The sequence below is a fragment of the Nicotiana tabacum genome, chromosome 22 (genome assembly GCF_000715075.1).
Source record: "Nicotiana tabacum cultivar K326 chromosome 22, ASM71507v2, whole genome shotgun sequence".
Classification (NCBI taxonomy): domain Eukaryota; kingdom Viridiplantae; phylum Streptophyta; class Magnoliopsida; order Solanales; family Solanaceae; genus Nicotiana; species Nicotiana tabacum.
Genome location: NC_134101.1, coordinates 114,576,889 through 114,598,746, shown reverse-complemented (window position 1 = coordinate 114,598,746; position 21,858 = coordinate 114,576,889). Strand labels below are relative to the sequence as shown.

Sequence of the window (21,858 nt, the reverse complement as noted above, 5' to 3'; positions counted from 1 at the left end):
AATATTCTATTGCATTGAATAATGTGTCTTTTACAAGTGATTTGGGGTTCCCTTTATATAGGAGGAGAAAACTCCAATATAGTACATTCCTAATTGTGGTAAAGAATTCTATTGGTACAGGTATATAACCACCTAGTACGGACCTGTACCATTTCGTACAAATCTTATCCTTTGATTTATGCCTTGATCCACGTGTCCCTGAGAAATTTCCGGTCTTTCTTGAGTGTATTCGAGATTATACTGCCCTCGATGTAGGCCGTGCCAGGCCTCCGACCTACTCCCTCGAGATGGGTGTCTTTCAGCCGGGTCCGACCCCTGCTTTGAGTTGCTCGGACTTGGACTCATAGCCCTATTTAAGATTTCGAAATCGAGCTCCTTAATTTTGACCGTATACAACATGTATTCTAATACAATCATCCATTTGATTTACTGACTAATTTTACATGACTTATCAGAGAATGATTGTAATGACGTTAAAAATAATCAGTGAATTATTTGTGTTATTATCGGATGTTTGGTTTCGAAATTGGATATACATGTATATTCTGAAATATGTGTTTTGGTTTTAAATTGGTTAGAGATTTATCCCTAACACAACTCTTGGCTTGTATAACATTAGTTTGTCTAATTTAATATTTGTTTTGGGTGATTAGACATAGTTAGTACAGTATAATTAAGAATTAAGATAAGATTTATGTTAATTATTCCTTAGTTATCTCAAGTAATAATAATTTTAAGAGAACATTTAAATGATCTATCATAATGTAATGACTGATGATAGGTTATAATTACGTATTTTAGTCGATTATTACATTCCAATTCACTGCACTTCAGTTGAGTTTGTGCTTTAATCGCTAGTGTTTTGCACTAATTGTGTGTTTTATGCTTTGTAGGAGTGATTCTGAGCTATGTAGATGTTATGGAATGAATTCAAGTAATTTGGAGTGTTGAAGTCAGAGTAAAAGCCTAAGGAATTAAGCTGTCACGCCCCAAACCTGGGGAGGCGTGGCTGGCACTCGGTGTCGCGTTGGCCCGAGCGAACCATTCTGCAACTTTTTTTCTTTTTGTGTAACTATCATGGGTCAACATGACCACAACTCGTAATGTACATCTGTAAGTGGAAAAACATTGTAGCACTGAATCATTTTTTTTAAAACATGAATACATATTGGCTATCAAGGCCTCTGACATACTATACAAACTAAACCTCTGTCTACAAAGCCTCTAAGACTATTTGACATAAAATGGGACAGGGTACCAGCCTGCTCATAAGTTTGTAGCAAAACTCTGACACGATGACTCATAGACTCGGCTGCACTCCGAATGAGGTGGAGTCTTACCGATCCTTCGCTGAATGCCAATCTCGTCTACTATTAAGGCTCGTCAAACTGATTATTTATACCTGCAAGCATGAATGCAACATCCCCAACAAAAGGACGTCAGTATGAATAATGTACTGAGTATGTAAGGCAGAACTGAAACATAACCATAATTCAATATGAATTAAAGGCATATAAGAAATATAGAGTAAATAACTCAACCTGTAAGTCTGAATGACTTTGTCAATCATTAAATACTTATAGTGTTATGCATATGAGTTGGTTTTATTCTGTTTATCGTATCGGAGGTTATGTTCTTTTTTGCTCTTTTTCGGGCTTCTTCTCATTCTTCTTTGGCACCTACGAATGTCATGTCGTGCATAGGTACATGTGTTCGTAACATCATCATACCTCTGAGGGCATCCCATCACATCATCTCGGCCACTGTGGGCAAATCATCACCAGCTGATCAGGTGGTAATGCGTATATAATATATATATATATATATATATATATATATATATATATATATATATATATATATATATATATATATACACACACACACACACACACACACATATATATATATATATACGTACATAACATCATCAAGCCTCTGAGGGCATCCCATCATATCATTTCAGCCACTGTGGGCAATATCATCATCATCATCATATATCAGCTGATCAGGTGGTGGTGCATATATAACGCCATAACCTTTCTCATATCCCATATACATACATACATACATACATACATACATACATACATACATACAAATATATATACATACATACATACATACATACATACATACAAATATATATATATATATATATATATGAAATGGTCAGTATATAACGCCATCTGGTCATGGGTCAATATGCATGTATAAATGCATGAAATGTATGTGAAATACGTTAATAAAATCTCTCGGTACGTCATAAGACCATTATGCCTCTGATTAATATCATGAAATAAACTTTACCAAATTACGTATTTTTGAGACCCATGAATGGATGATAGAATAATATGACACATGGGAGAATAAGAATATATATCTAGCATTTCTAGAATAGAATAATTTATGGAATTTATGCATTTGCTCGTTTCGCTTGTATCGTATAGATCATGCCAAAAGAAAGGAGGGATAGCCTTAACATACCTGAGATGATTCTCTTGATAATCCCTCTAATACACGTCTTTTGCGAAAATACGTAACGCCGGATCGAAGTAGAAAAAAAAATCCGTATGATATTCTTGCGAAAAATTACACTGTTCTTCCATAGAATACCACTCACGTTGTTGCTACTACAATATAGATTGACGTTATATCTCCTCCAAAGATAGAATTGCTCATGTACTTTTGTTGTTTCTATTCACTAAACTTAAGGATATCTTTATGATACTATTTTCACTTTTGTCTCCGTTGTCAACTTCTTTAGATCCATCACTAAAAACCTACTTAGAGGCCGCAAGAATCGAAAGCTAGCTAGCTATTCCAGTGGCCTCATCACAAAGTTTGAAGATGTTACACACCCAAACTCTGGATGCCTGATAGCGATCTCCGATGATCCATTTTAAAGTAGCCCAAATACAAAAATCATACCGAAATGGTTCCTCTGCATATGGAAAACGAGTGCAGGACTCAAAGATACTAATAGATCACAACCGCTTTTTGTTTGAGTTCCCATGAAGACATGAGGTTGTCGGAATCAGCGTACAGACTTGGTTTTGGATGGTAGACATTTGCATCTGAATAGTGGATGCCAAAAGTTGGTAAATTATTCTCCGATTATATTGGTAGCATTACTGACCAAACATTGATTGAAGTGTTCTTGGTATATAGAAAACCTTGTAAAATGAAGCGTTATGTGATTAACACATTGCCATCTAAATTAACTATATTAAGAGTCATCACTTGAAGAAAGGGTGACTGCCACGTGGGATGGGTGAGAAATTTCAATCTTTATCCACTTATTAGGTAATTAAGTAATATCCTGTTACCCAGTAATTAACCAATCACCCGCATAATTAAGAATTATCTTAAATTACTTAAAATTCTACTTATTTTTAACACGCTTTATATAACTTACTATCATGGTCATGTAGTACCATATAAAATAAATACATACACTATTATTTAAAACATCCATGTTAAAAAATCATATATTTTTCTCAACTTCTAATTTTCCTATTCTCATATAAAGAGTAACAATTTTCGTACGCTTAATTCTTAAAATGGTAAAAATATAATCTTCTTTTCTTGTGAGAAAATAATTTTTATCTTTACAATAAACAAAATCTCATAAACTTTCTTTTATTATAAGTATAATTTACCTTATCCGAAAATAGTAATAATGGTAACTATCCAAAATTGTACTTATAAAACTTTTACTAAAATACTTTACTTAAAAGAAAATACCACACTAACATAACATCTAATGGTATTAAGATTGTTAAACTTTCGGGTTCTTAATCCTTTCAACATCATATGGATTACTACGACTTATCCTAATATTAAAGTGCGGGGTGTAACAGGGATCGTGTTCGGGGATCAGTGGATGATAGTTAAGAACGAACGAAGAATTGAGTAGGCATATTGCGCACTGTCTAGTAAAATGCACATAACTTTTCGCTCAGAACTCCATTTGGTCTACACAATATATGGTTGGAAAGCTAATTCAAAGGGATACAACTTTTATGTTTTACATTTTTCCAAATTCCAAACAGTCTACGGTCGAATCCGCGGTCACGGACAGAACACTATGCAAAATCCGTGGTCAGGTCCGCGGTCAGATCCGCAGTCACAGACGTCTTGACCCGGAAAAGTGTCCTTTTTCATGTAGGAGAAGGTATAATTGTTTGGGCCCGACCCTACTTGATATATATACATGGAAAAATGGTATTTTGTCACCTTGGACATACTTTTGACAAAAATTAGACCTAAGGAGGCTAAGGAGACCGGGCATTCGACCTAAGGAGGCAAGAACACACTTGGAGCAAGACAGAGAATTCTTCTACGAATTTTTCAATTTCGTCTTCCTATTTCCATTATTGGTTATGAATTCTAGTATTGTAGTTATGCGTACTATTATGAATAGCTAATTTTTTATTTAGGGTTTTGATGGAACCTATTGGAGGATGATTTTCCTGTTATGTTAATATAGATTTGTCGTAGTATTTGTTGAACTATGTTATTATTGTGGTTGGTTGAAGAGCTCTCAATCGACTGTGCCTATTTAGTGTGTATCACTCGGGAGAGAGTACATATTTGAGTAGTTATTGAACAACATCACTCCTACCGTATATGAGGGATCAATACGGAGGGTTTAAAGGTGGGATTAGGGATAACGGAACCTTGGGTGAGATTCGAGTGAGCTGTACTTAATGTCAGCAGCGTAATTCGGGAGAATATGTCTAGTAAATTGTAGTAATTAGTCGGGAGAGAGTTACGACAGTCAGAGTGCTCATGATCGGTAGAGAAGACTTAGGAAAATTTATAGAAAACGTAGCGGAAAGGATTCCTGTATGCGGTTAAAATCGGGGAAGGCCGATTTTAAGGTTTCCATGGTATTTTTGGGCTCGACCTCAATTGGATCAAAGCACACCCCAAGGCTCGTTCTTGAAGCATTCGCCACAGCAGGGCATATCGAAGACTTGTTATGACACAGCTCGAGGCAGCATGAAAATCAACGACCGTTATGAAAAGGCAGAAGACCCCCGAGGGCACGTGATGAGGACTAACAGAGTCTGCGAAGAATAGTACATATATGCATTGAACCGTTATACAACTGTACCAATAGCACTTCCCCATCATGATAAGACATGTACTATGTAAGGATCCCCCTCCTATATAAAGGGGACCCTTATCATCTTGTAACCTCTCTCTCGGATAATATTTGAATACACAATATATTGAATACAATACAACTTTCCCTACTCTTTGTTTACACTATTATTCCACACATTTATTGCTTATTCATTCATTGTTCATTTATTGTTCTTAATGTATTGCTCACCACTAACCACAAAAGGCCATCTTTGAGGCCCTCATTATCATTTATTCATCATCAATCGTTAATCACTATTAGCCCATCTAGACCTCGAGGCCCTGCTCCGACCAGCTCGAGGCCCAGCCTTGTGACCCTATTGGTTTGCATTTCTTATTTTCTTTACTCACACTTAGCATCTATTTCCTAACAACTAGCGTTAAGATAAATCACGTATTTTTGGAACCACAAAATCAAATATAATTGTAGTTACCATTTTCAAGGTAAACAGTTTGGCGCCCATCGTGGGGCTAGAAATAATAGTAATTGTTTTGGTGCTAGTTTTCTGATAACACACGTTACTCTTCACACTTTTTCTTGTCGAAGATTCTTTGATTTTAGACCAAAAATGCCTAAATCAAAATGCACACGAAAACAATGGTGTTAGGCTTTATGTAAAGAACGGACCAGGAGAACCTCAACACATCATTCACATGAACATTGGAGGAACCGACGTCCCATAGGGACCCATGTTCAAACGGGCCAGAGTGTCCATCACAGCGAAAAGACAAACTCGAAGCTGTATACCCGAGGACACCCTTATGTTTAGATAAGAAGAGATTGAGGCCTTGTCCCAACCACATGATGATGCGCTGGTAATCTCTTTCCTTTGGAATAACGTTCAAATCAAACGTGTGCTCGTGGATCCAGGTATCTCGGCCAACGTAATCAGATCGAAGATGGTGGAGCAGCTCGGACTGCTCGATCAAATCATGCCCACCTCTCGAATCCTCCATGGATTCAACATGGAAAGCGAGACAACGAATGGGGAAGTCATCCTCCTAGTCACCGTGTTCGGTACAGTTCAGGACAACAAGTTTCATATCATCGAAGGTGACATGGGGTACAATGCCTTACTTGGAAGACCGTGGATATACAACATGAGGGCAGTACCATCAACTCTTCACCAACTGATGAAATTCTCAACAAAAGATGGTATAAAAATGGTGTACGGAGAACAACGTGCAGCAAAGGAGATGTTCGTGGTAAACGACGTGGCACCCACATCGACTCCCTCCGTCTAGGACGAGTCAGGAAATGGGCCGACCCCCTAGGAACAGGTAGTTTATGAGCATTCGAACGAAGATAATAAAGAAGACTTCCTCACTCCTCGGACTTTCATTGCCCCGAGGAATCAGATGCAACGAAATCAACGATCGAAGAACTCGAACAAGCTGTCTTGATCAAGCATCTTCCAGATCAAAAGGTATACCTGGGAATGAGATTGACCCCCCGAACTCAGGAAAAAATTCATCCAATTCCTTGTTGACAACATCGATTGCTTTGCTTGGTCTCATTTAGACATGACAGGGATCCCATCGGAAATAGCCACCCATCGACTAAGCATCGATCCTAGGTTGAAACCCATGAAGCAAAAAAGGAGGCCTCAATCCGAGGTAAAACGCACGTTCATCAAAGACGAGGTTACAAAACTCCTCAAAATAAGATCGATTAGGGAGGTAAAATACCCTGAATGGTTGGATAGTGTAGTAGTGGTCCCCGTAAAAGAAAATAAATTAAGAATGTACGTAAATTATAAAGACTTGAATAAAGCGTGCCCCAAAGACTCATTCACATTGCCCAACATCGATCGCTTGATCGATGCCACGGCCGGCCACAAGATCCTCACTTTTCTCGACGCCTAATCCGGGTATAATCAAATTAAAATGAACCTAGAAGATAGGGAAAAGACTTCATTCATTACGAAGTATGGTACATACTGTTATAACGTAATGCCCTTTGGACTAAAAAACGTAGGAGCTACGTACCAACGCCTAGTTAATAAGATGTTCGAACATCAAATAGGCCAATCTATGGAAGTTACATTGATGACATGCTATTTAAGTCCTTGCGCGCAGAAGACCATTTGACTCATTTGCAGGAAACATTCGATATCCTTAGGAGTTACAACATGAAGCTCAACCCTGAGAAATGTGCCTTCGGAGTGGGATCAGGAAAACTTTTAGGCTTCATGGTGTCGAATAGAGGGATCATTAACCCCGACAAGATCAAGTCCATTGAAGAAATCACAGTGGTGAACAATGTAAAGTCCGTACAACGACTGACCGGGCAGATAGCGACTTTAGGCCGATTCATCTCAAGGTCGTCAAATCGGAGTCATCATTTTTTATCCTTGCTAAAAAAGAAATACAGCTTTGAATGGACTCCGAATTGCCAGCACGCTTTAGAGGAGCTAAAACGATATCTCTCAAGCCCGCCTTTGCTCCACACCCCGAAAGAAGATGAAACGTTATACTTATATCTGGTCGTATCTGAGGTAGCGGTAAGTGGCATGTTGGTTCGGGAAGAACAAGGTACACAATTCCCTGTTTATTATTTGAGTTGGACTCTAGGAGATGCCGAAACCAGGTACTCCCACTTAGAAAAATTAGCTCTTGCATTAATAAGTGCATCTCGGAAATTAAAATCTCATTTTCAATGCCATCATATATGTGTTTTAACAACATACCCCCTTTGAAATATCTTGAACAAGCCTGAACTATCAGGCAGATTGGCCAAATAGGCCATCAAGCTTGGAGGATATGATATCAAGTATCAACCCCGAACAACTATCAAGTCCCAAATTTTGGCGGACTTTGTGGCTGATTTTACGCTTGCCCTCGTGCCCGAGGTAGAGAAGGAATTCTTGCTAGAAACGGGAACATCATCGAGGGTATGGACCCTATTCACCGACGGTGCCTCGAATGTAAAAGGGTTCGGGCTCGGCATCGTTCTGAAACTGCCTACGAGCAGCATGATTAGACAATCTATAAAAACTCCGAAATTCACTAACAACGAGGCCGAGTATAAGGCTATGATTGCAGGTCTCGAGCTGGACAAGAGCCTAGGAGCAGAAGTTATCGAAGCAAAATGCGACTCCCTCCTGGTAGTTAACCAGGTGAATGGGAGCTTCGAAGTTCGAGAAAACAGGATGCAAAGATACTTAGACAAACTTAAGGTCATATTGCATCGTTTCAAAGAATAGACTCTGGTCCACATTCACCGAGATCAGAACAGTGAGGCCGATGCACTTGCAAACTTGAGGTTGTCCGTTGAAGAAGATGACATACTCCTAGGGGCTGTTGTACAGTTGTCCAAATCAGTGATCAAGGAAGGCCACGCCGAGATCAACTCGACAAGTTTAACATGGGATTGGAAGAATAAATATATCGACTATTTGAAAAGCAGGAAGCTGCCTATGGATCCAAAGGAATCAAGGGCCCTCTGAGCCAAGGCAGCTCAATTTTCACTCGATGAGAACGGAACACTATATAGAAGGACCTTCGACGGACTCTAGCAGTATGCTTGGGACCGGGAGACACCGATTATGTGCTTCGAGAAATCCACGAAGGCACTTGTGAAAATCATTCCGACGCCGATTCTTTAGTTCGAAAGGTGATCAGGACAGGCTACTATTGGGACAACATGGAGAAGGACACCAAGGAATTCGTTCGAAGATGTGACAAATGCCAAAGGTTTGCGCCGATGATTCACCAACCTGGTGAATGGCTATATTTAGTCTTATCACCATGGCTGTTCATGAAATGGGGAATGAACATTGTCGGCCCTTTACCAACAACACCAGGTAAAGCTAGATTTATCCTATTTATGACTGACTATTTCTCAAAATGGGTGGAAGCACAGGCCTTTGAGAAGATAAGAGAAAAAGAAGTCATCAACTTTATCTAGGATCACATCATATGCCGATTCGGGATCCCTTCCGAGATTGCATGTGATAATGGAAAACAGTTCATAGGCAGCAAGGTGACAGAATTCCTCGAAGATCATAAGATCAAAAGAATCCCGTCAACACCCTATCACCCATGTGCGAATGGACAGGCCGAGTCCACAAACAAGAGCATCATCCAAAACTTGAAAAAGAGGTTAGAAAATGCGAAGGGAAAATGGAGAGAGGTATTGCCTGAAGTGCTATGGGTGTACCGAACAACTTCAAAGTCGAGCACAGGAGAAACACTATTCTCTTTGGTATATGGGTCCGAGGTTGTGATACCATGTCGAGGTCGGAGAGCCAAGCGCCAGATTTCAGCATGCCACTGAGGACTCAAACAGCGAGGCCATGACTATAGCCCTCGAGCTACTAGATGAAAAGCGAGAGGCCGCACTAGTCCGAATGGCCGCCCAAAAGCAGAGGATCGAGAGATACTATAACAGGAGAACAAACCTCCGATACTTCGGGGTCGACGACTTAGTCCCAAGGAAAGTCACCCTCAACATTTGAAACCTAAATGAAGGGAAGCTAGGCCCAAGCTGCGAAAGACCGTACTGTGTCCTCAGAATGATAGACAAGGGGTCCTACAAACTTGGCACCATGGAAGGCGTACAACTCCCAAGCAATTGGAACATATCAATGCTCAAACGCTATTATTGCTAAGGTATAATCTCCTCCCTTTTTTCGTTCTATGACTCGCACCAATTTCTTACAGGTGTTTGACGAAAGACGCCGAAGCACCTTTCGACTCGAAAACCTTGGGTTTTAAAGCGTGCATTGCACTCTTTTTCCCTTAGATCAGATTTTATCCCGAATGGGTTTTACCGGCGAGTTTTTGACAAGGCAACATCCATATGCTACCCAAGGAGAACTCATCAAGTATTCGAGGCTCCTCTTCGATCAACCTCAAATACTTGGGGGCATCACCCCGAGAGGTCGCCTCTTCAAAGGACTCAGACTATGCCTAGGAGGACCCCGTTAGGAAAATGATGTATTGGGCCAAGCGGTCGAATGAACCATGACCATGTAGAATAGTTGGGCCTCCAAAGGCAAAAAAACATGTACACATACATCAAATAATTGAGGAAAACTCTTTTCTTATCAAAACACTCGAAGAAATTCAATACTTTCACGCAAAACGGCTCAAGGGACAAAAATCCTCAAACACTCGGGAACTGTCATCGACAGTCAGCTCGTCGAAGCCATCGAAAACTCGAATTCATAAGACCTCAATAAGGAAATTTTGAGCTCGTAAGACCTCAGTGAAGCAACACCAAATCTGCAAGACCTCAACAAGGCATGCTAAAACTTATAAGACCTTAAAAAGGCATAACCCCGATATTAAGACCAAGGCTATATATTGAACTTGTAAGACCCCTAAAAAGGCATATCCTTGATATAGACGTCGAGGTCATCCCACCCGGGGAGTATCGACTACGGTCGTATCAAAAGGCTCCGGCCAAATTAACGCGGCTCAGAGATGTCCGACTGCTTCCATAAAACTAAAGGCCTCCAAATACTTTGAAAGCACTTAAAAAAAGGTTAACCAGGCTACCCTCGGCATAAGCAAAGGAGCTTCGATAATATCAGCTCCGAACAATAAAAAGGCTTCAAAAACTCAACCTTCGAGCGAGCCTTCCGAGGTACTCAACTGTCGTCACATATCGACTCATAATCGAGGTTCTCATTTGAGCCTTCGAAGAGTCGGGCGAACATAAAACATGCCAAGGCATAATCAAAACTTCAAAAGTATTTAGCCAAAATGAGGGAAAACTATAGCTATATCAGAGGTCGCATCGACCCAATCTAAAAAGCGCCTAAGGGCTAACGCGTAAGAGCCGAAAGGCCATCCTAAAAGGCCTAAGGTGAAAGTACAGGGGGGGGTGAATTGTAGCTTTTTTATATTTCTAGTCGACTACACTTTAGGTCTAGTTGACTTATGCGGAGACAACCTGCACAGAACTTTTAGTTCTTTCGATTTAAACAAGTGTTAATCACAATAAACAGTAAAGGAACAAAATATAATATGAGAGCGATAAAGTAAATGACACCAGGAATTTTATACTGGTTCGGAACCAATGTGGTATCCTAATCCAGTCCTCTTGGGTTGCAAGAGTGTTGTCTTTTAGAGATCTTTTTAAATTGAATTGAGTACAGCCTTTGTGATTTTCAGCGATCACCACCAACGTTGACAGGGTTGGTTTTCACTCGCTCACCAACAATGACCCTTTGGTTTTCACTCGCTCACCAAAGAAAGGAACAATGACACAACCTCTAGGACACAGTGCCTCTCCAATATTTTTTTGTCTCTCTTCTCTCTTTTGGGTACACAGTAAATCTATTAAAGTGAATTACAATGCTTGTTAAGAGTAGAATAAAGAACTTGTAGTTGGATAGACAATTGTATAGAAGGCTGCGTGCTTTCTTCCTTCATAGAGCTCGTATATTTATACCCCTTTCAACTTGTTATGGCAATTTGCTTAATCTAAGGGAATTTGATTGTTGCTCCTTTATTTGTTTCCATAATCTGCTACTCCAATGATTTCTTGTTTGGTCAATCTTCTCATACCATATATTAGATATGGGCAAAGATATTGTTGTTGTCCTTTGAATAAGGTAAATTGATGAGTATCCTTTCAATTATGCATTGAATGATTTTCTTTCCTTGTTTGACACCTTGATTGAATAGTGTAAGAATCTTGGTTACAACTCCTTCCTTAATTCTTTTTATAACTTTGGACATTATGCCTTCCAAGTCTCCAGTACATAATCACGTTGCTTTGCTTAAAGATTCTTCCACAAAATATTCCTCATTTTCTTCCAATAAGTCATTGTAAAAGTTCTTCCTTTTTATATGGGAAATATTCCTTCTTGATCTTGGTAATCTCTTTCCGTAATATAGATTTCACTACACAATAATATATTTTCTTTCCATAGAAAATATATTCTTCCTTGGCCTTGTAATATTTTTCTTCTATAAAATAATAGATCTTCTCCATAATTTTAGCAACTTTCCTTTCAAGATATTGAAAAACTTTCCTTCCATAATTTTCGTAGATTCTTCTTCCAATATTGTAGTAAGCCATCCAATATTTGACACTTGACTTTCAAATATTATTCCTTCTATGATGCTTGGAGATTAACTCTCTAAAAATAATCTTCCTTGATAAATTCTTCACATGATATTCTCTTTCCCGTATTTGTCTAGATCTTTACCAGTATCTTCTTTTATGATTAAACCTGTGCAGAAATAAGATTACCACAAGTAAGTGTTCTTTGATTAATAATTGTGTTGGTTTGTTATCATCAAAATTAATACGTGAAACCTTGAAGCTAACAATCTCCCCCTTTTTGATGATGGCAATCCATTGAGTACAAAATAAGAAAATTTAATCAAAGACTTAATTAAAGGCAGTAATGGGATAAGCTAGATAAACTGGTTACTTCTCTGAAATCATCTTCTTGAAATGCATGTAGTACATCAAGTGTGAACTCCCTCTCACTCTATGCATTCCTCATTTGTGCTCCTCCTGTCTCCGTACACTCTACCTGAGTTTTCGAACTTTTGTACACATTATTTTCTCCCCCTTTTGTCATTATCAAAAGGGTGGAATAAGATATAAATTACTAGAACCAATAATAAAACATATGCTCAATTAATATATATTCCAAGAATTTCTCAATTAGATAAATGCATAATCTATTAACTCATCAAGAATAACGACAAATAAACACTAAGCAATCAACAACAAAGGTTTGATTCAGTTGGAAAAACTTTTGAGTAAACAAATCATTGCTTACCATATGAATCACGAAAAAGTATAGGTCATTTTAAGTTATCCAAAAATAATTTCAAAAATTTGAGGAGAATTATTAGACTTCTAATAACGAAGAGTGGGACGATACAATTTTGAATCTATTGAAAATAATTCTAATAGAAGCGAACGTGGACGTGCTATCATAGACTTTAAATCACACAAAAGAGGTAAGATGATAATGAATCATTTTTACCAAAAAGGATACACGAGACTATTATCACACCTCTTTTTTCTACTACCCGAAAGCGGTATAGGGGAGTCTTTTTCCAATTTAAGTGACAATAGAAATGAGATTATTTATTTATTTTAAGAGTCGCCACTTGGGATAATTTATAGTGTCCCAAGTTACTGGTTTAATATCCCGAATCGGGGATGTTTGACTCTTATTTATGGTCCGCAAATACAGAAATTCGGGTAAGAAATTCTGTTAACCCGGGAGAAGGTGTTAGCCATTTTCGGGTTCCGTGGTTTTAGCACGGTCACTCAACTATTAATATTGGCCTATTTATTTGATTTTTACAACATTCTTGAAACTTATGTGCATTTTTAATCCTTTTAAACCGCTTTTAGAAATCCAATTGTTATTGTGACAACCCAAAGGGGCATCACCGTAGTTCTTCCTTGTTCCGCGCTTCCGAGGCCTTGAAAACCTCGCTTTTAGTTGTCTCGATTTGCGTGTGCAGTTCAGGCGCATAGCCGGAAAGTTTTTATGTTAGAATATGTGAATTTTGTGAAAACAATTTGATGGATTTTTGATATTAATATGCATAATATTGACTTCGGTCAACATTTTAGGTAAACGGACCCGGACCTGTGATTCGACGGTCCCGGAGGGTCCGTAGAAAAATATGGGACTTGGGCGTGTGCCCGGAATCAAATTCCGAGGTCCCAAGCCCGAGAAATGAATTTTTGAAAGAAATTATTTTCTGAAATTTGATATGAAAATTTGAAATGAAAAGGAGTTAGAAAATATAGGTATCGGGCTCGTATTTTGGTTCTGACACCTGGTACAAGTCTTAAATATGTGTTAAGCACTATCTGTAAAGTTTGGCTAAAAACGGACGTCATATGACATGTTTCAGACTAAAAATGGAGAATTTGAGTTATGAAAGTTGAAGAAAGAAAATCATGTGTTTGAGGCTTGATCCTATGTATATGATGTTATTTTGGCGATTTGATCGCACGAGTAAGTCCGTAAGATGTTTTAAGGTTGTGTGCATGTTTGGTTTGGAGCCCCGAAGGCTCGGGTGAGTTTTGAATGGGGTCCGGGAGGTCTTGGACTTAAGAAAATGCAGGTTCAGGTGTTGCAGACACCAGCGCGGCCGCGGTCATTTACGCGCGGTCCGCGCTGGAGCCGTGCGACCGCGATGTATTTCTGTGCGGTCCGCGTGGCTGAGTCTGAGGGCTAGGGTTTCAGGTTAACCAGCGCGGCCGCGCACCAAAACAGTGCGGTCCGCGCTGGAAGGGTTCAGAGAAGCCCCAATTTTTCTCCCACTCGGCACGGCCGCAATACATTTTTGTGCGGTCCGCGCCAGGTCCTCAGAAAGGTATACAAGTTCGGAAAATCTCAGTCATTTTTCACTTTTCAAAAACCCAAAACCTAAGAGGCGATTTTCCAAATAACTTTTCTTCTTCAAAACCATTGGTAAGTGATTTCTAACTTAATTTCTTCACTTCTTAACATCTTTTAACATGATTTCAACTTCAAATTAAAGATTTTCATGGGGAAATTGGATGTTTTGGGTAGAACCTAGGTTTTCTACAAATTGAGAAGTTGGACCTCAATTTGGGGTCCGATTTCAAAACAAAACATATATTTGGATTCGTGGGAGAATGGGTAATAGGGTTTTGGTCCGAACCTCGAGTTTCGACCACGTGGGTCTGGGGGTATTTTTGACCTTTTTGGGAAAAACCTTGTAAAAACTATTTTTGTGCATTGGGGTTAGTTCCAATAGTAATTATTAATGCATTCAAGTAATTTGTGACTAGATTCGAGCGGTTGGGTGGTGAATTCGAGAGGTAAAGCTATAATCGAGACTTGAGTTGGAGCATTCGAGGTAAGTGGCTTGTCTAACCTTGTGTAGGGGACCTTTCCCCTTAAGATGTGCTATATTTGATAATTGAAATGCCCTGTACTTGAGGTGACGAGCTCGTACTTGAGCTAATTGTTGAAAATTCAGTTTTTCCTTAAGTTTTTCAATTGAGTTCTTTTCTTGTTTTATTCTACTTGTGAATTTAGCATGTTGCTAGTCTAGAAAGGCATGTTTAGTTGACTAAATTGCCTATTTGCTTAAATTGTCTAAATTGCATTACGTGAAGCATGTTAGGCTAGAAGTAAATGTTTACTTGGTACGAAATTAGCGTTTAATTTAATATTCTTGTGTTGCTGCTCTGTGTTTTAAATTGGGACTACGGGTTAGATTCCCGGGAGATTCCCCCTGCACATTTACTTTGGGACTACGGGTTAGATTCCTGGGAGATTCCCCCTGCACATTTATTTTGTGACTATGGGTTAGATTCCCGGGAGATTCCCCCTGCACATTTACTTTGGTACTACGGGTTAGATTCCCGGGAGATTCCCCCTGCACATTTACTTTGGGACTACGGGTTAGATTCCCGGGAGATTTCCCCTGCACATTTACTTTGGGACTACGGGTTAGATTCCCGGGAGATCCCCCGCATATATATTGAGGATACCAAGAGATCCTCGGGATACCAAGAGATCCCTGACTTATATTGAGGATACCGAGAGATCCTCGGGATACCAAGAGATCCCTAGTACATATTGAGGATACCAAGAAATCCTCGGGATACCAAGAGATCCCTGGCTTATATTGAGGATACCGAGAGATCTTCGGGATACCAAGAGATCCCTAGTACATGTCGAGGATACTAAGAGATCCTCGGGATACTTAGAGATCCCCGGTTACTTTCCTTATGGTTTGCTTTCATCATTGTTTCCGTTATTGTACTCTTATTATCCTGCATAGATTCTTACTGTAGGTTCTCTATTGCACTACTTATCTTATCCTGACATCTTTATATTTTATATGACCTCAGTAGGGCCCTGACCTTCCTCATCACTACCCAACCGAGGTTAGGCTTGACACTTACTGAGTACCGCTGTGGTGTACTCACGCCTCTTCTGCGCATGTTTTCATGTGCAGATCCAGGTACCTCTACTCAGGCGCACTATCAGTGAGGCAGGAGGACTACGGAGACTTCGAGGTAGATCTGCTGCGTCCGCAGACCGACGAGTCTCCCTTTTTATTCTATATTTAGTACTTAGTTCTCTTTCCTTCCGTTTGTTAGATATTCTGGAGTTTGGAGCCTCACTATACATTTCTGTAGCCTGTGTTTTCCCGTGAGTTTCCGGGTTTTGGGATTGTTTTAGTCTTGAGATATTGAGTCGTATATGTCGAGCGGCATTCAGTACAATTTCCTTTTTAGATAATTAAATATGGTATTCTATTTTTCCGCAATTATTATGTTTCCGCAAGTTTTAGGCTTACCTGGTCACAAAGACTAGGCGCCGTCATGACATGTTCACGGTTGGTGAACTAGGGTCGTGACAAGTTGGTATCAGAGCTCTAGGTTCATAGGAGTCACGGGACACAGGCCGGTTTATTAGAGTCTCGCTGATCGGTACGGAGACGTCTGTACTTATCTACGAGAGGCTATGTAACCGTTAGGAAAATTCCACTTCATTTCATTTCTTATCGTGCGTCATTTATTCAGTTTGGAGCTTATATCATATGTTCTTTTTGCATTCACTCGTGTATTGAAATTGCGCACTCGGTATCAATTTTGCGCCGATGGTTCGTGATGCTACAGAAGGATTATAAGGGAGCCAAGAATTTGCTCAACCGTTTTTACCGCGTGTCATCCATATCGATAATGCAGAAGTATTGAGAGATCATTCAATTGTGCACATGGGGTGCAATAGGTTCTGACATCTGGTTGATAAGTACGGTCTTAAGAAGGTCTACTTAATTGCCTAATCGTCGCAGTAATGGTAGAGTCACGAGGTGGACGTGGATCTGAAGATAGTTGGTGGTAATAGGGACTATGTGGTACGTATGAGATGTTTATCTAGCGAAGGGTACAACTAGAAACCGAGATGCTGGAGGAACTGAGTTTAACTGTCCTAAGAAGGACATATGCCAAATGAATGGCTTGGGGTGTCTCATGATGGTGACATACGAGCGATAAAGGTTAGTATTGTGGAGTATCAAGATGTATCTTATGGCCTTGCACCAAGTGAAGAGAGTTCACTATCAACGATCAAATTGTGGGTCATGTGTCATATCAGATTTGGTATGAGGTGTATTTATGTGGTATCCAAAAGTTCTCTGAAACTTGTATATGAGTAGGAGCTGAGATTTGTATGGGATGATGTGGGGACTTTCGATGTTCCTATGTCCATAATGATTCTACATTCAGTATCAGCAGGGAAATGAAAACAATTTTAGAATACTCGTAGTGCTCCAGTTAATCAGGGCACTCTCAGGGGACAATTATCTTTTAAATGCACCACTAGCATGGGGTTCCTTAAATGGTTATTCTAGTTATCCGGCACAAACTCAGTATGAGCAGCCGAACTGCAGATGGGTAGTTATGAATGTAGTGATACTAGAAACATCATGAGAAATTATCCCAAACTTGGGAGAAACCTATTTCATTAGAACACACAGTCAACACACTCCGTTATAGTTACTAATCTACATACGCTACAAGATAGAGATGGAGAACGAACGGGCAGATGGCGCCTAAGAGGTGGATGCCCGACCCATTGATATAATTGCTATAGTGTGGCTGAGGCCACTATACCAGATGATGTCATTACAAGTACAATTCTGATTGTTATAAAAAAATGATATTTTTTTTCTTCCTTAACTTGATTTGATTTTGAAAATTTAGGCGAGTCCTCTTAATATGCTCCACTCATGAGTGAGCTTCGTAATCCTGAAATCTACTTATGAGAATACTCACGTTGGACTATTATATGGAGATAGCTATCCCTATCATTGTATGTTGTGATTTTCTTTGACGGAAATTATTGAAAAGAAGAAAGAAAGGAAATGAAAAAAAACATTTCAGTTGGCACAATGTGCAAAGACTTGTGATTCAGAGTTGAGGGTGATATCCTCAAATAATTATATAATGTGAAATATTTTAAACCGAGCTACAGCTGCGGTGGATGTTATATAAGGACAAGGTCCTGGTAGTGAAAGGTTTATGTGTTTAAAATTCTCCTTTTATGAAATTAAAATTTTTGGTACTATATTTTAAATGGGAGTCATGCCTATTGGGCTTATTTGACAATTCTTGTATATTTTCTGTTCATATTCAACCATTTTTTGTGTTGTAAATGTTGAGCTCTAGCCTATGAGATGAGCATCCATGTGGTGTTAAATGTGACCCGTTAATTTGGGTAAGTAATTATGAGGTCTCAATGCCTCGTCGTGAGTAAAGTGGAGGTCTGAAATAAGATGATTGTTAACATAAGGTTAATTGGCAATGTTGTGTTTTATCTCTATTTTTTATCTTTTTTTTTGAATTTTCCTTTTGGAATGAACTTTCTAAAACAAACCTATGGGGACATAATTTTTTTTTTCTTTTTATGACTCTGACTTGATTCCAAAAGAGGGAATGTCAAGAAAATTAGCACAGGCTCAAAAAGGGGTACCGAATGGTATAAAGTGTTTGGGTAGCTGAAAGAGGGCCTCTCAATCTCTGAAAATGCCAAGTATAACACATGCAACTTGAGAATGAAAAAGGAAAATCATGCACAATATTTCTTTTGCAGCTTCGGCATTGATATCACTGATATGCCTTCAACTTCTCTTTAACGCATTCGGTACCCCGAAAGAGGGCCTCTCAATCTCTTAAATCATGCACAAAATCATGCACAATATTATAGAACTCTCGTCGGGTAATTTCTTTTTATAATGGACACCATCCGTCAGTTCAGAGCAAACTCCCTTGGCTTTATATCGTTATTTGAGGTGCTCTTGAACTCAAAACTGCTCGCTTCAAATTGTCTGGGATGCACTCTCCTTTAACGAATTCTTGTCATCCTATTAACTTCCCAAATTATCTGCCCTAGTTTCACATAGTTCGGGCTTCAAATGATCTCAAAATGTCCAAATATTATTTCCCTCAAATATCCCTATCATCTTCAAAATTGTTTCATTGTTTCATGATTAGACTAACTTTTAAGGCCATGCTAAGAATTATGCGTACATGCCATGTCACTAGAGTCAGTAGGAAAATAACTATAAAAGGAAAATAGAACTAAATAAAAATGACTAGGAATAATGGAAAAAAAGAAAATTGCATTAGACATACGATGAAAAGGGTTTGAACAACAAGATAGGAAAAATAAACTGGGGTATGACCCTAGAACAAATCTAGATAACACTAAATGAGTTACTACGACTAAAAGAACTAGGCCAAATAAAAAGGATAGAAGGGTTTGAGGCACAATACATTATCCGGATTACAACCCTGAAATAACCCGGACAACAGAAATGACAGCAAAATGAACCACCAAGGCTCCTCCCTGGCTAGCCAAGAAAGGAGCATCTTTCCAATTACCAAGCTCGGCATCTTAGCCACTGAGCTCTGCATTAATATTATCAAGACCATTACCAACTTCAATATCATTAACTTTAGTCAGTAAGTTTCCAAGATGACTCTCATACTCCCTGTCGCCATGCATCATCCCCACAAAGTGTGCATCATCATGTACAGGTAAAGGATTCTGCACGATATTCTGGGTGTCACTATCCTGGATTACAATTATCCCTTCTTGAATCATTATTTCTATTTCCCTTTTCCAAGCACGGCAATCTTCAATGCTATGCCCTAGGACGTTAGAGTGGTACATGCATCGTACAGTAGGATTAAAACCTTTTTCATATGGGTCCAGCGTACAACCGAGGAGCAACTCAATCAGGCTAGAATGTTTTAACTTTTCAAACAAGTTTGTGTAGGATTCTCTGATTTGCGTGAAATTATCTTTTTACCTTTGTTTCCCTCCATGCCCCAGTTTTCTAGGATTGTTGGATGCTCGAAAATGTTGTGAAGGCGCACGAGAATTTTGGGATGCTAGTGCTCGCCCTAGGGAGTGATCTAGTGGTTGGATAGATGGCTGGATGTTGTTCGGGGGATAATACTGGGTGGATTATATGGAGTTTGGGGATTTTCATGGGATCGGTATTGAGACTGAAAGTGTTTAGCAGGAATGCCCACTGCATCCTGTTATTGGCGGGGCTCAGCAACATCTTTTCTATCAATGGGAGGACTGTCCCGAGCAACTTGTTCGTTCCATCTGAACCAGAATTCCCTAAAACTTTCCTTGGGTTTCTTTTTCATCTGAGATAGGGAGGAGGGGTCTGGGACAATGTCTATATTGTACTGAAAGTGTCGTACAGAATCTTGAGCCATGGCATCCCATGTATGCCACTTACCGACATCTACGAGTATGCCATTCCAAAGATGCCCCAGTCAGACTCTCACTGAAATACTTTATCAGCAACTCATCTTTCCCGCAACACTTCTCATTTCACTGCAATAACCCCTCAGATGGGCTACAGGATCTTCACGCCCATCATATAAATTAAACTTTGGCATCTTAAACCCTTTCAACTTTCTGAATATTTCATCTTGCTCCACTGTCTTAGCAGGCTTTGCAGTCTCACCGGGAGGCTCAAAATGAGGAACGTAGGAGTACGAACCCGAGACCTTAAAAATTAGTTCTGGAGCATAGTGTTGGGCATCAGGGATTTTGAACACAATCTCGCTAGAGAATCGAGGAAAGGTAGCAGGTGTATGAGCTACAAAAACATGAGTGGTCAAAGGAGCGGGATATGAGGTGGTTCTAGGGGGTGGAGTGTGAAAAGGTTGTGGGGAGATATCCTGGACTTGTGACAGTGGCGGAATAGTGATAAGGCTTTCAGTGTAGTTAGTAGGAACTGATGGTGGAGGACGCTCACTAATCCAGGCTTGGTATATTTCGGCCATCTGTCCTTTCAACCTTAAGACCTCTTCTTTCAACTCAGATTCTGATTCAACAATTCCCTTAGACGGATTAATAACCCCTGTGTCCAAGTCTTTGCTAGCCATGACTACCTTGCTCTTTGACCTTGTGTTGTAAGGATGAATTAGTAAAAAACCACAAACCAACCACCCTTCTACTCAATGAAGATAACAAAAGGAACAAAATGGGGTCATCCTATTAGCGTTAGGGCATTTAACATAAGATAATCTCACATTATGTGCAATGCACCTAGTCACAGTTATTGGTTCTAGAATGACTTCGAGGGTCACAAGATCACTTGGCATCATCCCAATTTGTTCATTTCAATCTTCTCTTTTATTTTCTTTTCTAGCACTTCTTGGCTTGCTCATTTTCCTTCCTCTTTTTTCTTCCAATTATCACTCTTTTCTTTCCTTTTATTTCTCACATTCCACAATTTCACCTCAACTTTTTTTTTTCGATTTTTTTCTTTTAATAAAAAAAAATAATTCGATCGAACCCTATGTAGGTTGCCTACGTATCATGACGCCACATGAATCAGATCTTTGCGTAGTCCGGGAAGATCGGGAATAAAGTAAACAAACTAACGTTCTCTTTTCTTTTTTTCTTTTTTGTATTACCTTAATGACTAATCTGATGATCAAAAAGAAGAAAATCTCTCTCTACTTAATGTTCTATAATCTATTCTAAACTCAATCTAAAACGAGCATGTTTTTTTTCTTTTTAGAACAGATACTCTATGAGAAATTATTAAGGAAAAAAAAACCCTAGAAGAGAAAATATTTTTTGATTTTTTTATTTAGGAAGGAAATCTAAAGAATGAATCAAAGAAAAATATTTTGAATGTTCACTTGATATCATGAAGAAAGATTTCGAAACAAGAAATGAAAAA

General features: G+C 39.2%; 1 long non-coding RNA gene across 1 annotated transcript; it reads right to left on the bottom strand.

Moving 5' to 3' along the window:
* Nucleotides 1-1,118: 1,118 nt before the first annotated feature.
* LOC142176715 (uncharacterized) lies at nucleotides 1,119-3,157 on the bottom strand. The gene is made up of 2 exons (XR_012705459.1): nucleotides 2,488-3,157; nucleotides 1,119-1,402 (listed from the first exon to the last, which is right to left on the bottom strand). It is a non-coding gene; the product is annotated as an uncharacterized LOC142176715 (long non-coding RNA).
* Nucleotides 3,158-21,858: the final 18,701 nt, after the last annotated feature.